The 15987-nt window shown below is 45.6% G+C and overlaps 1 long non-coding RNA gene across 1 annotated transcript; it reads right to left on the bottom strand.

The window, feature by feature from the left end:
- Window positions 1–1772: 1772 nt before the first annotated feature.
- LOC309847597 lies at window positions 1773–14478 on the bottom strand. The gene is made up of 4 exons (XR_014302516.1): window positions 14364–14478; window positions 13838–14041; window positions 7840–7936; window positions 1773–4476 (listed from the first exon to the last, which is right to left on the bottom strand). It is a non-coding gene; the product is annotated as an uncharacterized lncRNA (long non-coding RNA).
- Between the last annotated feature and the right edge of the window lie 1509 nt (window positions 14479–15987).

Raw genomic sequence — 15987 nt, 5'->3', positions numbered from 1 at the left:
GGAAGATTTTTGTAAGAAAAACAGGTTCAACCTAAGAAGAGTTGATACAGGCCAAATCGGTCAGGTCATTGAATGGAGGCATAAACTGAGGTCTTGCAAGGTGAAGACTGTTTACCAGAGCATTCGGCCAACAAATTAGAGAGTCAGGCCTGGACCATAGCTCCTGTATTGGTTTTACTTTACACTGTTGGCATACAAAGCTTGGGCAAGATTATTCATTAGATGCTGCTTCTTCATGAACTATGAGTCAGAACACTGATAGGAAACTGAGTTCAAGGACGGGAGTGGCCCCTTGTTAATAAGCCCTCCCTTGTGAAAGCAAGGCATTAAATTCGGAGATCTGACCCTTGACATCTGATGACATGCACATGTGTGTGTACTTACATGATCTCTAAGTGTTGTAGATGACGGAATCCATCCGATCATGACCACCTCTTAGTAGACAGTCAGCCACATGCAGTGTGGGTCCTCACATCAGTGAGGGTTCCCTCTGCTACAAATAAGAACCACCCAAAAGGATATTTATTAGCTCACAAAGGGGAACTGGGAAAGGAAACCCACAGGGCTGGTAGATTCAGCAGTTCAAGGGCATTATCAAATGCCCACAGCCTATTTACCTCTGCCGACATTTCTCAGCAAGTTAGCCTGCCTTGGCCTGCCTTCCTGATGGCCCCAAGATGACTCCCAGCTCATGAAGAGGCCAGCGCGTGGAGGCATAGAAGGGGACAACTCTTTCTTTGAGTACCCCCCCCCCTTATGAGCAAGGCATGGTTACCTAGAAATTCCACTCTGAAACTTCTCTCCATGTGCCCGTGCTGGAACCGATTTGCATGGCTCACTTCCTGACGGTCATGCAAATCAAAATTCCGCTGGCATGCTGATTAGTTTTCATGTCAACCTGGCTAATAGACAGGAATCTAGGTGTGCTGTGAAGGTGTTCTGTAGATGGGGCGAAAGGTACAATCAGTTGCTTTAAGGAAGGAGATGATCCTTGATAATCTAGGTGGGCCTCATCCGGTCAGTTGAAAGGCCTTCCGAGTAAGAAGGTGGTTCTTGAGATTTGCCTGAGAAAGAAGGGATTCTGCCTCCAGACTCTATCATCGACTCCTGCCTGAGAATAGACTGGTCTGTCCCAGAGATTTAGACCTGCCAGTCCCTATAATCTCATGCGCCAACTCCTTAAGCACCATCACTCTCTCTCTCTCTATTTCTCTCTCTAATAAAACCACCTAATGAATTTAATATACACTATGTATATGTGCATTTATTATATATTATATCACATACACCCTTTAAGAAGGTGGAACTTAGGAACACCAACCCCCACACAGCCAAAAATCCACTTACAAATTTTCACCTCACCCCCAAAACGCAACTACTAATAGCCTACTGTGAACCAGAAGCATTATGTACAAAATGCACAGTACATTAGCACACATTTTTTGTTATATGTATTATATACTATCTTCTCACAACAAAGTAAGCTAGAGGAAAGAAAATGTTACTAAGAAAATCATAAGGAAGAAAAAATACATTTACAGTCCTGTGTTGAATTTATCAAAAAAATCTGTGTATAAGTGGACCCGTGTGGTTCAAAACCCCGTTGTTTAAGGGCTGACTGTATATTACACGTATTATATGACATTTATGAACATTATATAACATAACACATATATGGAGAATATATATACTCTACAGATTCTGCTCCCTCTGTTAGAATGCTGACTGATACGCTCAGCTAGGAAGAACTAGGGAATGGCTATTGGGTCAATCACTGACATCCTTTTTTTTTTTTAAACAAAAGGTGAGATTTTCAAGAACACACCATTGACTCAATTATTTATTTAATAAACACTTTGAACACTCATTTTTACATTTCTTCACAAATATTTTGAGTACTTTCTAAGTACTTGAGAGGTACTACTTAACAAAACAGATAAAAAAGTCCTGCCCTATTCTAACTTGACATTCTCTGATATCTGCTTTGATGTCATTGTAAAATTTCCTTTTGTAGTACTCATCACAATGCCTTTATACGGTATTTCCTTCTTTCCTTTTTAAAAAAAAATTCTTTATTTAAATTCAGTTAAGTTAATATAGAGTGTATACTAGCTTCAGGGATACAGTGTACTGATTCATCAGTTCCATATACCCCGTGCTCATGATATCCCATGCCCTCCTTAATGCCCGTCACTCCCTTTCCCCATGCTCCCACCCACCACTCCCCAGCAACCCTGTTTCCTATGGTTTGGTGTCTCTTATGGTTTACCTCTCTATTTTATAATTTTTCCTTCCCTTCCCCTGTGTTCATGTATTTTGTTTCTTAAGTCCCACGTATGAGTGAAATCATATGGTATTTGTTTCTGGCTGACGTAGTTCCCTTAGCAAAATAGTTCAGATGGAACTATTGCATGGATGTCATTGCAAATGGCAAGATTCCATTCTTTTTGATAGCTGAGTAATAGTCCACTGTATAGGTACATCATATTTCCTTTTTTTGATCAAAGAAAATAAATGCATAGCTCTATCACTAGACCTTATACTTTATTTTGGGAGAAAAAAAAGCAAGCTTTAAAAGGAATCAGGAAAATTAAACAGCAGAGTAGAAGTGATAGACACCAAGCATTCACACTACGTGAGCACTAGGTCTCTCCTCCTTTTCCTGAACTCTGAGAGGATGGTAGTTTCTAATCTGCTTTATGTGGGTGGGGTCTTTTGACTACTTCAATCCTACATTCATCAGATGGAAGGAACCTGGACCAATGAGTCACTTCATGGACAGCAGCTGGCCTAGAAATTGTCCAACCTGATATAAGACTCCCTTGAGTGAGAAATAAACCTCTCTTGTGTTATGGAACTGAGTTTCTAGGGTTTGTCTATTACTACAACATAACATAACCCATCCTAACCTGTTGGAGTTACAGCTCCAGACCAGAGGCCAATAGCGGCCATCTTGCTCTCATTCACCCCACTATCCCCACTGCCTGGTTCACTACCTGCAACAAAGTAGATGCTCGTAAGTACCTTTAAAAATAACATTGTTGAATCCCATCCATGAAAAGATACATAAGATAATTTACAACCTAATGGGTAAGTGATCTTGCAAGGGAGCTTGATTTAAAAAACCAAACCAAACCCTTTTTTACTTTCCTGTCCACCTAAATAAATTGCCATTGAGGAAGACCATGTAATTCATGCAGATCTGAATAACCATCCAGCAACCTGTTGTCCTTGTCATTCAAACCCACATGAATGAAACCCTAACTTCCTCCAAATGTGAGACACTGCATGGGGCCTCCTAAGTCATTTTAAATTATTCTGTCAAGTGTGGGTTTCTTATAATTTAGTTATAAGACAAGAAAAACACAAAAGTTCAAGAGAAGAGCTCTATCATCATTGATGAAACCATCCCAAGGCCCTCGGCAGGAATGGGATGACAACAGCCCAAGTCTGGTGCAGAGGAAGGGAGAGGCCTCTGCCGGATGGAATTTAGATCTGAAAAGAACAGAAAGAACCGTATTCTAGATAGAAGGACTAGCATGAGAAAAACTTAGACAAGACAATTGTGCGAGGGTAGCAAGAGGGACACCCCAGTGATGATAGTTTGGCTAGCTCGAACCCAAGTATCAGTTCAATCTCTTTATCAGAGAAAACCTGGAGATCAGACCATGGAGGACAGTCTATGTGTGGGGTCCCTGAGAAGCTGACTCAGAGAGAGAGACCCAAAGCTTACGGGGGGTGTCCACACCACAAATCTCCCATCGTTCACTCTATACCTTTTTACAGAGCTCCTCTCTGTGCTGGGGGATTGCTCGGTGGTCAGTATACCAATGTGACCATGGAGCTCCAAGTTTGGGAAGATAAGTACATAAGCAGGCAACCACAATATGCAAGATGTTTTAAAGAAGCATCTTGTGCTAATAATAACAATACAAGCCATCATGGCCCAGTGGGATGGCCCAGTGGGATTATTCTCTGTGAGGCACTCTTCCGAGGTCCCACATGCCTTACTTTACACAATCCTTACAACAAACCTGGGAGGCATGTAATAATATCGTTCCCATTTCACAGGTCAGAAAAAAATGAGTCTCAGAGAATAAGATGGTCTGCCTTACTGAAAAAGCTAGAAAGCCTAGGCTGGGATTCACAGCACAACTTTCATACTTAAAGCCCTTGCTGCAAACAGCTACAGAGCATTGCCTCCTACTGCGTGTCTAGTACAGACATGGGGCCACAGCGAGCGCCCTCCATGAAGGATGGTCGACTGAAGAAGTAACTGTTATGATAATGTCGATACAGGAAATGTGGGAGCCCGGGAAGGGGGCACTACTAAAGCAGTCCAGGCCAGGGGCTCTCAAAATGTGGTTTCCCGCCCAGCCGGGAAGAGATTGCCTGGGAAATAGTTAGAAATGTAAAATCTCAGCTCCCCAATCCAGACGCCTCGAAGCAGGAAGTCTGAAGATGAAGTTCAAGAATCTGCATTAAAAAAAAAAAAAAAAAAGATTTTATTTATTTGAGAGAGGGAGAAGCAACCTCCCCACTGAGCGAGGAGCCCAACGCAAGGCTCAATCCCATGGCCCTGAGATCACGACCTAAGCCAAAGGCAGATGCTTAACCGACTGAGCCACCCAGGCGCCTTCAAGCATCTGCATTTTAACAATCCTTTCCAGATGATTTGGATGCACAACGTTTTGGGAACACTTCCTTTAAGACCTTGTTTCTCAAAGTGTGGTGGGAGGACCCAAAGGCACCCTTGTCACCTGGGAGCAAATGAGGAACCCAGGGGGGCCCAGATCCCCCACTGCCGCAGGCATCTCCTCAATGAGAACTCCATGTTAACAGCGTCCCCTGTTAACACGCCCTGTTAACAACGTCAGTGGCAAGTGAAAGTTGGAGAAGCCCTGGTCCAGGCCCCTGGTTTGCAAACTTAGCTGTTCCATCAGCTGGAGAGTTTTAAAACTGGCTGGGGCCTGAATTCTACTTCTAGGGACCCTAGCATGGTTGGGGTGCAGCATGGCTTGGACATCGGGAATTCTTTAAAACTTCCCAGATGATTCTCAGGTGCAGGGAAATTTGAGAACCAAGGGTCTCCAGGACTCTGAGGAGGCTTCTCAGAGCAGCAGCATCTTAGCTCGGCCCTGGGCCCCCAAGGCGGCGTGGTTCCTGGAGGGGAACAGAGAAAGCCAGAGTCTTGTTGGTTTACCCACTACTACTGTGGTTACCTGTCTTCAGTCAAAGACGGAGGCCTCCTGAATCAAGGGCTGTCAATCCCCTCCCTGTCAACAGCCTCAAATTCACTAAAACACTCGAGGCCCGGGTTCAGAGGCAGGGCAGAATGAGGGAGAGGTTTTATCGCATAAAGCCTGCATTCTCTGCGCTGTGCATTAATTAATTTCAAAGTAGGCCAAGTGATGAGGGAGATTTGGGGCAGCCTCACGGGTCATAAAAAGACTTTAAAAAAGTCTCTCCTTGCCTCTTGGAACGCCTCCCTCCCGGGACCCACCCAATCACCAGGGGAGAGGAACGCCGGCCTGCGAGCACCAGGATCGCGCTGAGGCTGGCCAGGGATGGCCCTAGGAGGAAGGCAAACTGTCCCCCCTTCTATTTGGAGAAAAGGGACAGGGTAGTAAAGGCATAGAACTCAAGCGGGAGCCCATCAGTCGGGCCGGACTCGGTAGGGCAGGGGAGTTGGGAGGGGGCGCCGGAGAGGGCAAAGGTAAGAAAGACGCGGAGGGAGACCTTTTTAAGAAAGAAGGATCTAGAGCCTTCCGAGTTGGCCTTCTGGTCTCCAACGCCGGGACTGCTTCCGTTCCACCCACTTCCCACCTCCTCCCCCTATCATCTATGACTAATGATTCTGACCCTTCCCCAACCCGATCTGCAATATCTCAGGCCTCTGTCACAGTCGGCTTCCGGCCATCCGCAGGTCAGATGGCTCCGAGCACGGGAGGACCAGGCTCATAGCAGCCAAATGGCAGCGGAACTCGGCCAAAGGCAGGTCCCCCAAATACCCCAGGGCCGGCCCTCTCTCTCTCTCTCTTTTTTTTTTTTTTTGCTCCCTTTCCTTCCTTTCCCTTCCCCCTATCTTATTACAATTAATTAACTTAATTGAAGATTCGTCTGTGACTCTTTGGGGTCTCTCTTCCAGGCACTAGCCCAGGGGGCCCTCCAAGGCAATGATAAAGTGACAACCTACGTTTTTACTGAAATTACCCGAATGAGTTCATCATGTGACCACTCCCCAAGAGAGACCCCTGCAGCGTATTTTCCCAGAATAAATATGGTGCCATCAGCCCAGATGCTCTTTGAATTCCTCTTGGGGAATGGCCTCTGGGAATGTCTATAGGGGCACTTCAAAGTGAAGTAGCAAACGCATTATTATGATGCTATTCATTCATTTTTTCTTTTATAAAAGAAATCATGCTTATGTCTCAGTTGCTTGAACCCACATCAGTGTAACCAAGAAAATCACCCATTTTCTGCCTAATGATTATCCCTGAGTAATATTTGACTCATTGCCCGAGTTAAAACTACCCAACAAGTTTGCAGATCTGGCCACCGATAAAGAAACTGTCCAAAAAAACCCCAAAAAAACTAAAAAAAAAAAAAAAAAAAAAAGAAAGAAAGAAAAAAACAAAACAAAACAAAAAAACAAAGCAAGCAAGAATCAAGATGACATTCTCTTGCCACCCCTGCCTTGGCCCCACAAAGAACTTCTAAAAATACTCTAAATAAAGACAGAATCTTGGGAAGAAGTGTCCAACCTCTGGAAGAGACCTTTTGGCAGGACAATACTGACTTGAGGAGATGCTGTCTAAAATCACGAACTGAAGAAAGCGTGAATGGTTTTCTTAGTCACGATTCATGAACTCGGTCTCCCTTCCCTTTTTATCTGCTAATAGTATCTGGGACAATCCCAGCTCATAGCAACTCAAATTTTCCAGGCATCTCTCCTCCTCAGGGTAAACAACAGAAGGAACAAGCACATACTTGACTCAGTGCATAGGATGTGGTTTTCTCCTCTATTTTTCCTCTTTGACCCTTCTCATTCTCCCACCTTGAAAGGAAAGATGATTTTAAGGCCACGTGAGATCAACTGGACAAGTATTTTCTGCATGTAAGGCCCTGTGTCACATGGTGTGTGGGAATCCCCGGCCACCTAAAATGTGTCTTCTCATTTGTATCCTCTAGCATGCCAACAGAGAGAAATGGATTAAGCCTGTCGAGGATCCTGTGTTGAGAAGGATTCTGAGGTCCAGATTCAGTGAGAAAGTACGCATATGGCTTCTTTCTCCTTACACTTAATACACATTCAAATATTTTGAATGAATAACTCGAAAAAAAAGTGAGGGAATGCATCCATGAGCGATGAGACCCACCACTTGGGCAAGAGGAAATGAATCACTTTATGTCCATGCATTCAAGTGAACTTTAGAGTAATATCCACCCCAGATGGTTGCCAGAACCCACTCCCTGCCTATTTCCACCCAGTGCTGAGAGTCACAGGGTAGGTGGGATCCCCACTGAAACCATTTATTTTGAAGTATATTTTTCCCCACTCTGCTCAAAGAGATTGGCTACACATGAAAGTCAAGGAAAGACAGAAGAATTGCTCCAGACTAAAAGGACAATGAAAGACACATGAAACAAAGTAACCAGAGATTCTAAACTGGATTCTCTGGCTGCAAACACATCACTGTATAGAACTGGAATGGGACCTGAGAACTGTCTGGTAACAATTTACCAATGTTAGTTTCCCGATATTGATGGTTATATTGGCCATTGCCTTTGATTTTAGGAAATAAACATTAAGTAGTCAGGGCTTAAAAAAATAATTACCTTGTCCACAAATATAAATGTATATCTTCTCCTCTTGTCCCCAAGATGAAGACAGGATTTACCTCCAGCAAATGTACTCAGAGTTTCCTAATAAACACTGGCCAAAAAAGGAAAGAAAATAATACACATAAATATGTAGGAGAGCTGAATGACTATATTTAGGTCCAGCTTGATGTTCTTTGTGGTTTGTGCTAAAAAGAAATTTTCCAGCTCCCATGAAAAATGCTCCAAAGGGAGAGTATACTTTCTAGATGCCCACCAAACAGAAAAAAAAAAAAAAATGTACTTAGAGTCTTACAAGGTCTTAGGTCTTAGAATATTATGAGTTACCACATCCTGAGGCAGTCAGAGAGATTTTATGGCTTTTACCTCTAGAAGAGCAGGAATTCCAGGCATGTTTAGAAAATAGTATCTGACCATGGGATACACCTGTCAAAGTTCCTGATTCTTTGAAAGATGTGCTTTAAAAACAAACAAACAAACAAAAATACCCCAATGGAAGAAATGTTCTCAACTCTGAGTTCTCAGGGTCAGGTTTGTGTAAGAAGCTTTTGGTGTACAAATAACTAAACAGATGCCGGAAAACCCAAGACTTTCATTTGAGTAGAAGAGAGGGATTTATTAGACCGCTAGATTAAAATTCCTGTATTTAAGACATATTTCACAAACACTTAATGGGGTTTTCCCACCCGTTAAGAGCAAATCGAGGGCACAATGTTCCATTTTCACAGGGGCAATAACTTCATTTCATTTACAGACTAAACTGACAGAAAAAAAAATATGCATACATGGGTAGTTCTCGCCAGAGAAAACAAGACTTAATACAAGTGTTCAAGCAACATATTAGAAATAAAGGTCTGTCTGTAGCCTTGGCAATTTCTGTTCCTTTTTTCTATTTCTGGGAGGGGGTGATGATGTGGAAGAAAAAAAATCCTGTGGTTGGTATCCAATGAAGTTAACACTTCTGGGGCAAGACCTCTATTACATGCAAACATTATGAATTATAATTAGAGAACAGCCTATTTACACATGAAGGTACATGGGGTCAAACAGAAAACTCTGCCAAGAATCTTGGCATTTGGCCGGGAACTATTGGCGATTGGCATAAAGCAATGATCCGGGAATGGGGCAGAGCCGGAAGGAACACTGAGGTCTGGTTTTTAAATCCACGTGACACTGAGAAAACACCCATCAAGAGATGCGCCATAAAAATCCAGGAAGGTTTATCATTTTGATAGGGAAGTCTCAGCAGAGGGCCACATCTATTTCACAGAATTCAGCACACTCCCAATGGCTGGTGCGGGTATAAAGTGAGTAAAACACTTTCTGGGGGAAATTTGGAAAAATCTGTATTAAAACCTTTAACAAGGTCAGTACCCATGTCTAGCGGTACCTCCTAAAGGAAGAATTAAAAAATATTCCGGAACAATACCTATTGAAGTGCAAGGATGTCTACCACAGAGCTATCTACCAAGTGTAAAATATTGATCTAAATGTTCATTGATAGGAAATTGGGTAAATCAATTACAGCAAATCCATAAATGGGACACCACAGAGCCTTTGAGGAGGATGACATATATTTATAGGTATTGACTTGGAAAGATGTTCCCCATATATTAAATTAAAATGCTAGGATATTAAGAAATGCACAGTATGATTTTATTTATTGTTAAGAAAAAAAATGAAGGTAGGTGGATGTGTATGCCTAAAAATATCAGACAAATACTAGACTACCAAAACAGTTACTCTTGGTGGGTAGAATTACCAGAAAATGTCCAGTTGCCGTAAATGTCACGTTTCTTTATGGTTTGGGTTTGTAAACAAATACAGATCCCATTTTAAAATTTAAGTTCAATTAATTCACATGTAGTGCATAATAATAAGCTTCAGAGGCAGAGGTCAGGGATTCATCAGTCTTATATAACACCCGGGACTCATTACATCACGTGCCCTCTTAATTCCCATCCCCCAGTTACCCCATCTCCTCCCTTTAATCTTAATGGTTTGTCTCCCTCTCTGACTTCCTCTTGTTTTCTTCTCCCTTCCCCTATGCTACTCTGTTTGGTATGATGTGGATGGAACCAGAGGGTATCCTATTAAGCAAAACAAATCAATCAAAGAATGACAATCATCACATGATTTCACTTTTTTTTTTAAAGATTTTATTTATTTATTTGTCAGAGAGAGAGGGGGAGAGAGAGCTAGTGAGCACAGGCAGACAGAGAGGTAGGCAGAGGCAGAGGGAGAAGCAGGCTCCCTGCCGAGCAAGGAGCCCGATGTGGGACTCGATCCCACGCCGCTGGGATCATGACCTGAGCTAAAGGCAGCCACTTAACCAACTGAGCCACCCAGGCGTCCCTGATTTCGCATTTTTTACTAGAAAAAGCTGTCAACGTATTTCTGGTAAAAGAAAAGATGGGTGGCTCAGTCGGTTAAGCATCTGCCTTCGGCTCAGGTCATGACCCCAGGGTCCTGGGATCGAGCCCTGCATCGGGCTCCTTGCCTTCTTCCTCTACCTGCCGCTCCCCGTGCTCATGTTCACTCTCTCTCTCTCTGACAAATAAATAAATAAATGAATGAAATTTTTAAAAAAGAAAAGAAAAGATGGTATATTTCAGAGGGAGGATCTCTTCCCTAGAGGAAAACTGGGTAGTGAACTCGGGACACAGCTGCTTCGTAACCCTGTCCCGCCATTTGCCAGCTGTGAGTCTGGGGAAGTCACCGAGCATGCCCCTGGCTAGCCTCCGCTGTTATGTAAGGACAGTCCTTCCTTCCCAGGCTGATGATGAGCACGAGGTAAGGTCATGTTTGTACAAGGCCCGACCTAATGTTTGGCACACAGAGGTACTCAGTTGAAGAAAATGGGTGCCTTGTCCACTGAACGGGTACAAAGCATATTGTCTGCACTTGAGCCACCAATGGCTGTAGTCTCATCAGAACGATGCCAACTCGGTATCTTGCCTGCTGCTTGGCACTGTCTGGATGAAAAACACCCCAGACAATGTGTTATCTCTACCTGAAGCACTTGCCCTCCAGCTGGGAGACAAGTAAGTGACCAGTAACACAGCTAGAGCCCTACTATGTGCCGGGCTCTGGTCAGGTTCTCGAATGTGCTAAATCACAGACTCATTAAAATCACTGCTGGTGATAGACTAGTCTTGTGATTCCCGTTGTGCAGCTTAAGAAATCAAGATACACCTAAGGTATGTGACTGAGGTAAGGCTACCTAGCTGCTTAGGAATGAAGCCAAAAGTAGAAATCGGAACCACCAAGGCACGCTGGAGTCCAATCATTTAGGGTGACGTCAAGCCTGGAGAGTGGAGTTCAGAGGAAGGGGGTGCCTCTGTGGCAAAGAGTCAGTCACCGAAGCCTTAGGAAAGACCAGATGTTCAGGACGTGGTTAGAAGCGGATGGCTGCCCTCTGCCCCAGACCTTCTGATTCACTGAGTCCAAGGTAGGACCTGAGCATCTGCATTTCTAAAGATCTCCCAGGCAATGTTGATGACCCCAGGACCCCACCTGGAGCCATGAGGCCCTTGGGGAATGAGGACAAGGCACACGCCAGAAACCAAGCAGCTCCTAAATATGCAGCCCCTCCTGTTTCTGATTTAGCAAAACATCGAATCACAGAGCCCTTTTAATGAAGTGTTGTTAAAAACACTTGCTTACAGATACAACCCTACCGCCCTCTGATTTCCACCACGGAGTAACTCGGCATTCAAGGAGTGTCCTTCAAGGGCTGATGGATGAAACGAAAAGGAATTTTATTCTTTCTCGGAGTCTTTCACTGATGTCCCGACTCATCGCCCGCCTGACGTTCCCATAGACCCTGTCCCCTCCTTCTGGCCGTCCCCACTTCACCCTGCAGGGACCTCCCTCTCCTTCAGACCCTCCCCCAAAGCTCTCACTTCGGCCCCTGGGGAGGCACGCATCCTGCTGCCTTCCTATCCCCTCCCCAATTCTGCATCCATAAAGCTCAAAGGACCAGGGCAGCGAGAAAAACACCACCCAAGTCTCAATCCTTTCGATTTTGACTGTTACCACTGCTGAAAAGACTGCTCGTAATGAAGCCAGGACGTCCACGCTTCCTGTGTCTGTCAGCTGATTTTTTGTCAGATTATCCTACCCTGGTCATTTATTTCTGCAAGACCTACCCTAAGACTTTTTCTTTCAGTTGCTGTCGTCTTTCTAGAGTGGGACAGGGAGGCATGAAGTCTACCAAATTCCAGAATAAAAGAATTAACAAGTCTCCATAGCAGCGTGAAAGGTGCTAGTTAAAAGGAGCTCAAAAAAAAAAAAAAAGAAAAGAAAAGGGAGAGAATTTTTAAATGCAACTTGTAATTCCAATTCATTAAAATAAATGGAGTCTGAGGTTTACTATCGTGTTGAAAAATGTAAATGGTGCCGCCATGTTGTAGCTAATCAAATCTTCTCGCATAAGAACATTCGGGAGGGGAGGTAGGTAGTGCCAATTTTCTCACTGGCTTTCCTGAGAGGTCCAGAAAGTCGGTTTGTAGTCTCCCGCTCTGTTCCCAAGGAATGCTTTTACTGCTTTCAAATATCAATGGGAAACTTTAGATTTTCCATGTTCTTTCACCAGAGTGACCTTTCTTTACTATGTTATACACTGGAGTTTGGATATAAGACTTCCCTTGAGAAAAGAGTTCTACTGCTAAAAACAGATTGAAGACTACTGGCAGAGGTCACTTCAGTTGTAAAAACAGTCTTTTCTCCTTGTGGGACTCAATAAAACGATTCTCAATTTTAATGAAAAAGGCCATAAACATTTTTATTTTTCCTGAATTATCTCTTGTAAAGTTAAAAGAAAAAAAAAAAGATCACCATCACTGCGCGACACCATGTTTTTTGTATCTTTGGGGTTTATAGGAAAATAAGAATTTCTCTCACCAGCCCCACCTCTCTGTCAGCACCCCTGACAAATCCCCTGCTGGGGACCCCAAGGATGATACTATAGAAAGGAGCTGGCCGGCTCTCTTCTCTGATGTCAGTTTCAAAGCTGATAGACAAAGCCCTGGTTTCTGTCCTTCCCTGAGTGTACAGTGACATAAACACTGTGAATGAATTCAGGTAAATCAGTGCCTTTCAAGCCTCCCTGTACATCTAAAGCTCCCAGGAGCTTCTAAAAAACAAAAAATAAAACCCTAGATTTCCATACTGAGGCCAGACCTGGGGTGAGTTCTGAGCATGTTAAAGAAACAGCAGCAGCATGAAACAGCTTTCTCACCCTTTTATCCTGACATCAGACCACCGTCAATATCACAGAGTTGGGAGGTGTGCCCGGGGTCTGAGAACTAAAGGCTGCTCATCACCCATTGAGACACCACCAAGGAGGCATGATGGGGGACCCCTCATCTGAGGTGGCCAGCATATGACATGAAGAAGCCAAGAGATGCTCCTGAGACAACACTGACCCTGAAGGGACCTACGCATGAAGGGGGAGGGCCTCCCCACTGGCTCCTGGGCAGTATTCCCAGGTGTGGTCATCCTCTGCAATGCCTGCTAGGAAATGCATTTCTGTGGTGGAGTTCGGGACAGGTTACCAGCATGCACTCGGAGTCCGAAAAGCCCTGCAATGAAGAAATCTGTTCCCTCCACTTTCTCTGCTTCTCCCATATTCCGCCTTGCAACGCTTTTCGTATCAACAACCATCAGAGGAATGTGGCAAACGCAGATTCACACTGTGACCTGCTGGACATAGAGTCCAATGTCCCCTGCTCTCTGTACCCCCTTAAAATATCCAGAGAGGGAGAGGAGTCAAGGCTGAGTGCAGGGACAGGAAAGACTTGGGTTGGCCGAAGGGATTTAGAAGTGTGATCGTAATCAGAGAACTTGAACGTGATTGCATCCCAGCCAGGCTGGTGGTCCAACATCCTAATTAGCTAATGGGTACAGGAGGGTTTTACTTAGAAAGGAGGCTTATTGGATCAACACTCAAGATACTTGGGGTTTTTTGTTGTTGTTTTTTTTCCTAACTTACCATTTTTCCTCTAAGATTGTGATTCTCAAACTTCAGGGTGCATGAAATCCCCTGCAGGGTTTCTGACAATCCAAGTTGCTGCTCCTCCCATCCCCAAGTGTCTGATGCAGCAGGTCTGGGGTGTGATCCGAGATCCAGCATTTCCAGTGAGTTCCCAGGTGCTGCTGCTGCTGGTCTGGGGACCACACACTGAGCAACACTGTTCTCCAAGGTGGAGAAGGACACCAGAAGAGAGGAAGAGGATGGGGACTGCCGGAGGAACAGGGAGCAGAGGAGAAAGAAGCGAGAGGATGTAAATGAGAAGAGAGGGGGAGGGGGGAACGAGAGGTGAGCGAGGGAGAGGGGAAAGAGACGGAGGGTGCGGAGCTAGGAAAAGGGGGGTGGGCAAGAAGGGAGACGAGCGAAAAACAGAGGGAGACAAGACATGGGGCTGTTTGAACAAATGCATAATGCTTGCCAGGGTGTCAGAGCTGGAATCTGGGCAAAGGACCAGGGGCGGCTGAGCCTCGGGTGTTTGCAGGACTACCTGTTGTATGCACAGCTAGACGCGGCCATCTGCACCCTCGTGGATAAGCCTGGGTTGCCTGCTTCTCAGTCTCAGCATGGTGACACCAGCTCCTCTCGAAGCAAACCTCGCTCCAGCTGCAGGGGAAAGCCATGAGAAAGGAGGTCAGAGTTCTCCAGGGGCCTCCTCTCCCCCTCCCGAGTTCTCGTTGGATCCCGGATCTCCTCCCCAGTTCTCCCTCTGACCCAGAAGCACTGCCAACTCAAGCTGGAACCGACTCTCGAGCTCCATGCTCCCTGCGGCTGGCCCGGACACGTCCTCCAGCTGTCCTGGGCCCAAGACATCTCAGGGCTCCACACTGAGGCCATGCTGGTCCCCGTTCCCCCAATCAGGCAAACACGTGGGACCTGGAAGGTCAGAGGACCCACCAGGGGCTGACTGTGAAATTCACACGTGGTTCCCGGGGCCACCTTCCCAGCAAGGAAAGGTGCAGCACTAGAACCTGGGGCCACCTCCACGTGAGGAAATCCAAGTGGGTGGAGAGGTCCCGGGGCTTGGCTCTGTCACCTTGTTCAAAAAAGGCACGCAAGGGCCCCTGGAGATGGACCGTGTTGTAGCGACGGTGGCGTAAACAGGCTCAGGGATCACGGGCTCAGTCGGCAGGCATGGCAGTGCCTCTCTCCCCTGGAGGTGTGAGAAATCCTCGCTATAAATCAAGGAAATTAAATAGAGTGCAGGGCTTAGGGGCATTGCTCAAACCCCTAATCCGGATCCCAGGGTTGCTGAAAAGGCCACCACGCCCAGCAGTTCCGAAAGAGGAAAGCTGTTTCCCAGGCTTTGCTCTCCCAGGAGCCCAGTGGGGAGACCTTAGAGCAGCCCTGCGGTCCCAGCACGGATGAGGGTCAGAGTTGGAAAGGAGCTCAGAGAGTCTTCCCCCCCTTGCTGCCTCCTTCTTACAGGCAGAGAAACAGGCCAGTGAAAAGGAACTTGTACAAAGGCATATAGGGATCAACTATTAATAGAATCCACAGGCAAATGTAATTTCAACTTCGAGTGGTGACTGGCAATTTCAGGAGGCGACTGGCAACTGTGAGACCCTGCGAACCATACGTGGTGGCCAAGGAAAGTTCCCACATGTGGCAGGTTGCATCTGAAAACAAGTAGGCAATCAACAAGTGCCCTTCCTTTTATAGGGTCAAGTCCCACAAACGCGTGTGTCATGTTTTGTAAAAGTTTGCAAAATGCTAAGAAGAAGCGGGCAAGCAGAGCAGAGAGAAGGAAAACCCCACCAGGCAGTGACAAGAAGCAGGCCTCGGAGTTTTGAGCGGTTAGGATGCCATACAATTGCAGAACCTGGACAAAGACCTGAGGGTTTGAGAGACTGGAAAGCCAGGACACGGAGGAGGAAGCAGGCTTGAGATGCTCCAGGGTCTCCCTGGAGCAGGGGGGAGGGGGAGGGAGCTTCATAGCTTTGATAGATCTGAGGGTGGAGAGGGGAAAAGCAGGGCTGCCTGAAGAGCTCTTGATTTGGGGACTGGCTGCTTTTCCAAGAGCCTCTAGGGCAGGTCCTAGGATTTCCAGTTCTGGTCAAGGGAGTAATGGTTCTCAGAATCAAGGTCACATGGCGCACTCTACCCACACGCAC

This window comes from Mustela nivalis, assembly GCF_964662115.1.
Source record: "Mustela nivalis genome assembly, chromosome: 14".
Lineage (NCBI taxonomy): Eukaryota > Metazoa > Chordata > Mammalia > Carnivora > Mustelidae > Mustela > Mustela nivalis.
Note: the sequence above shows the minus strand (reverse complement) of the source record. Positions and strands in the feature narration are given on the sequence as shown.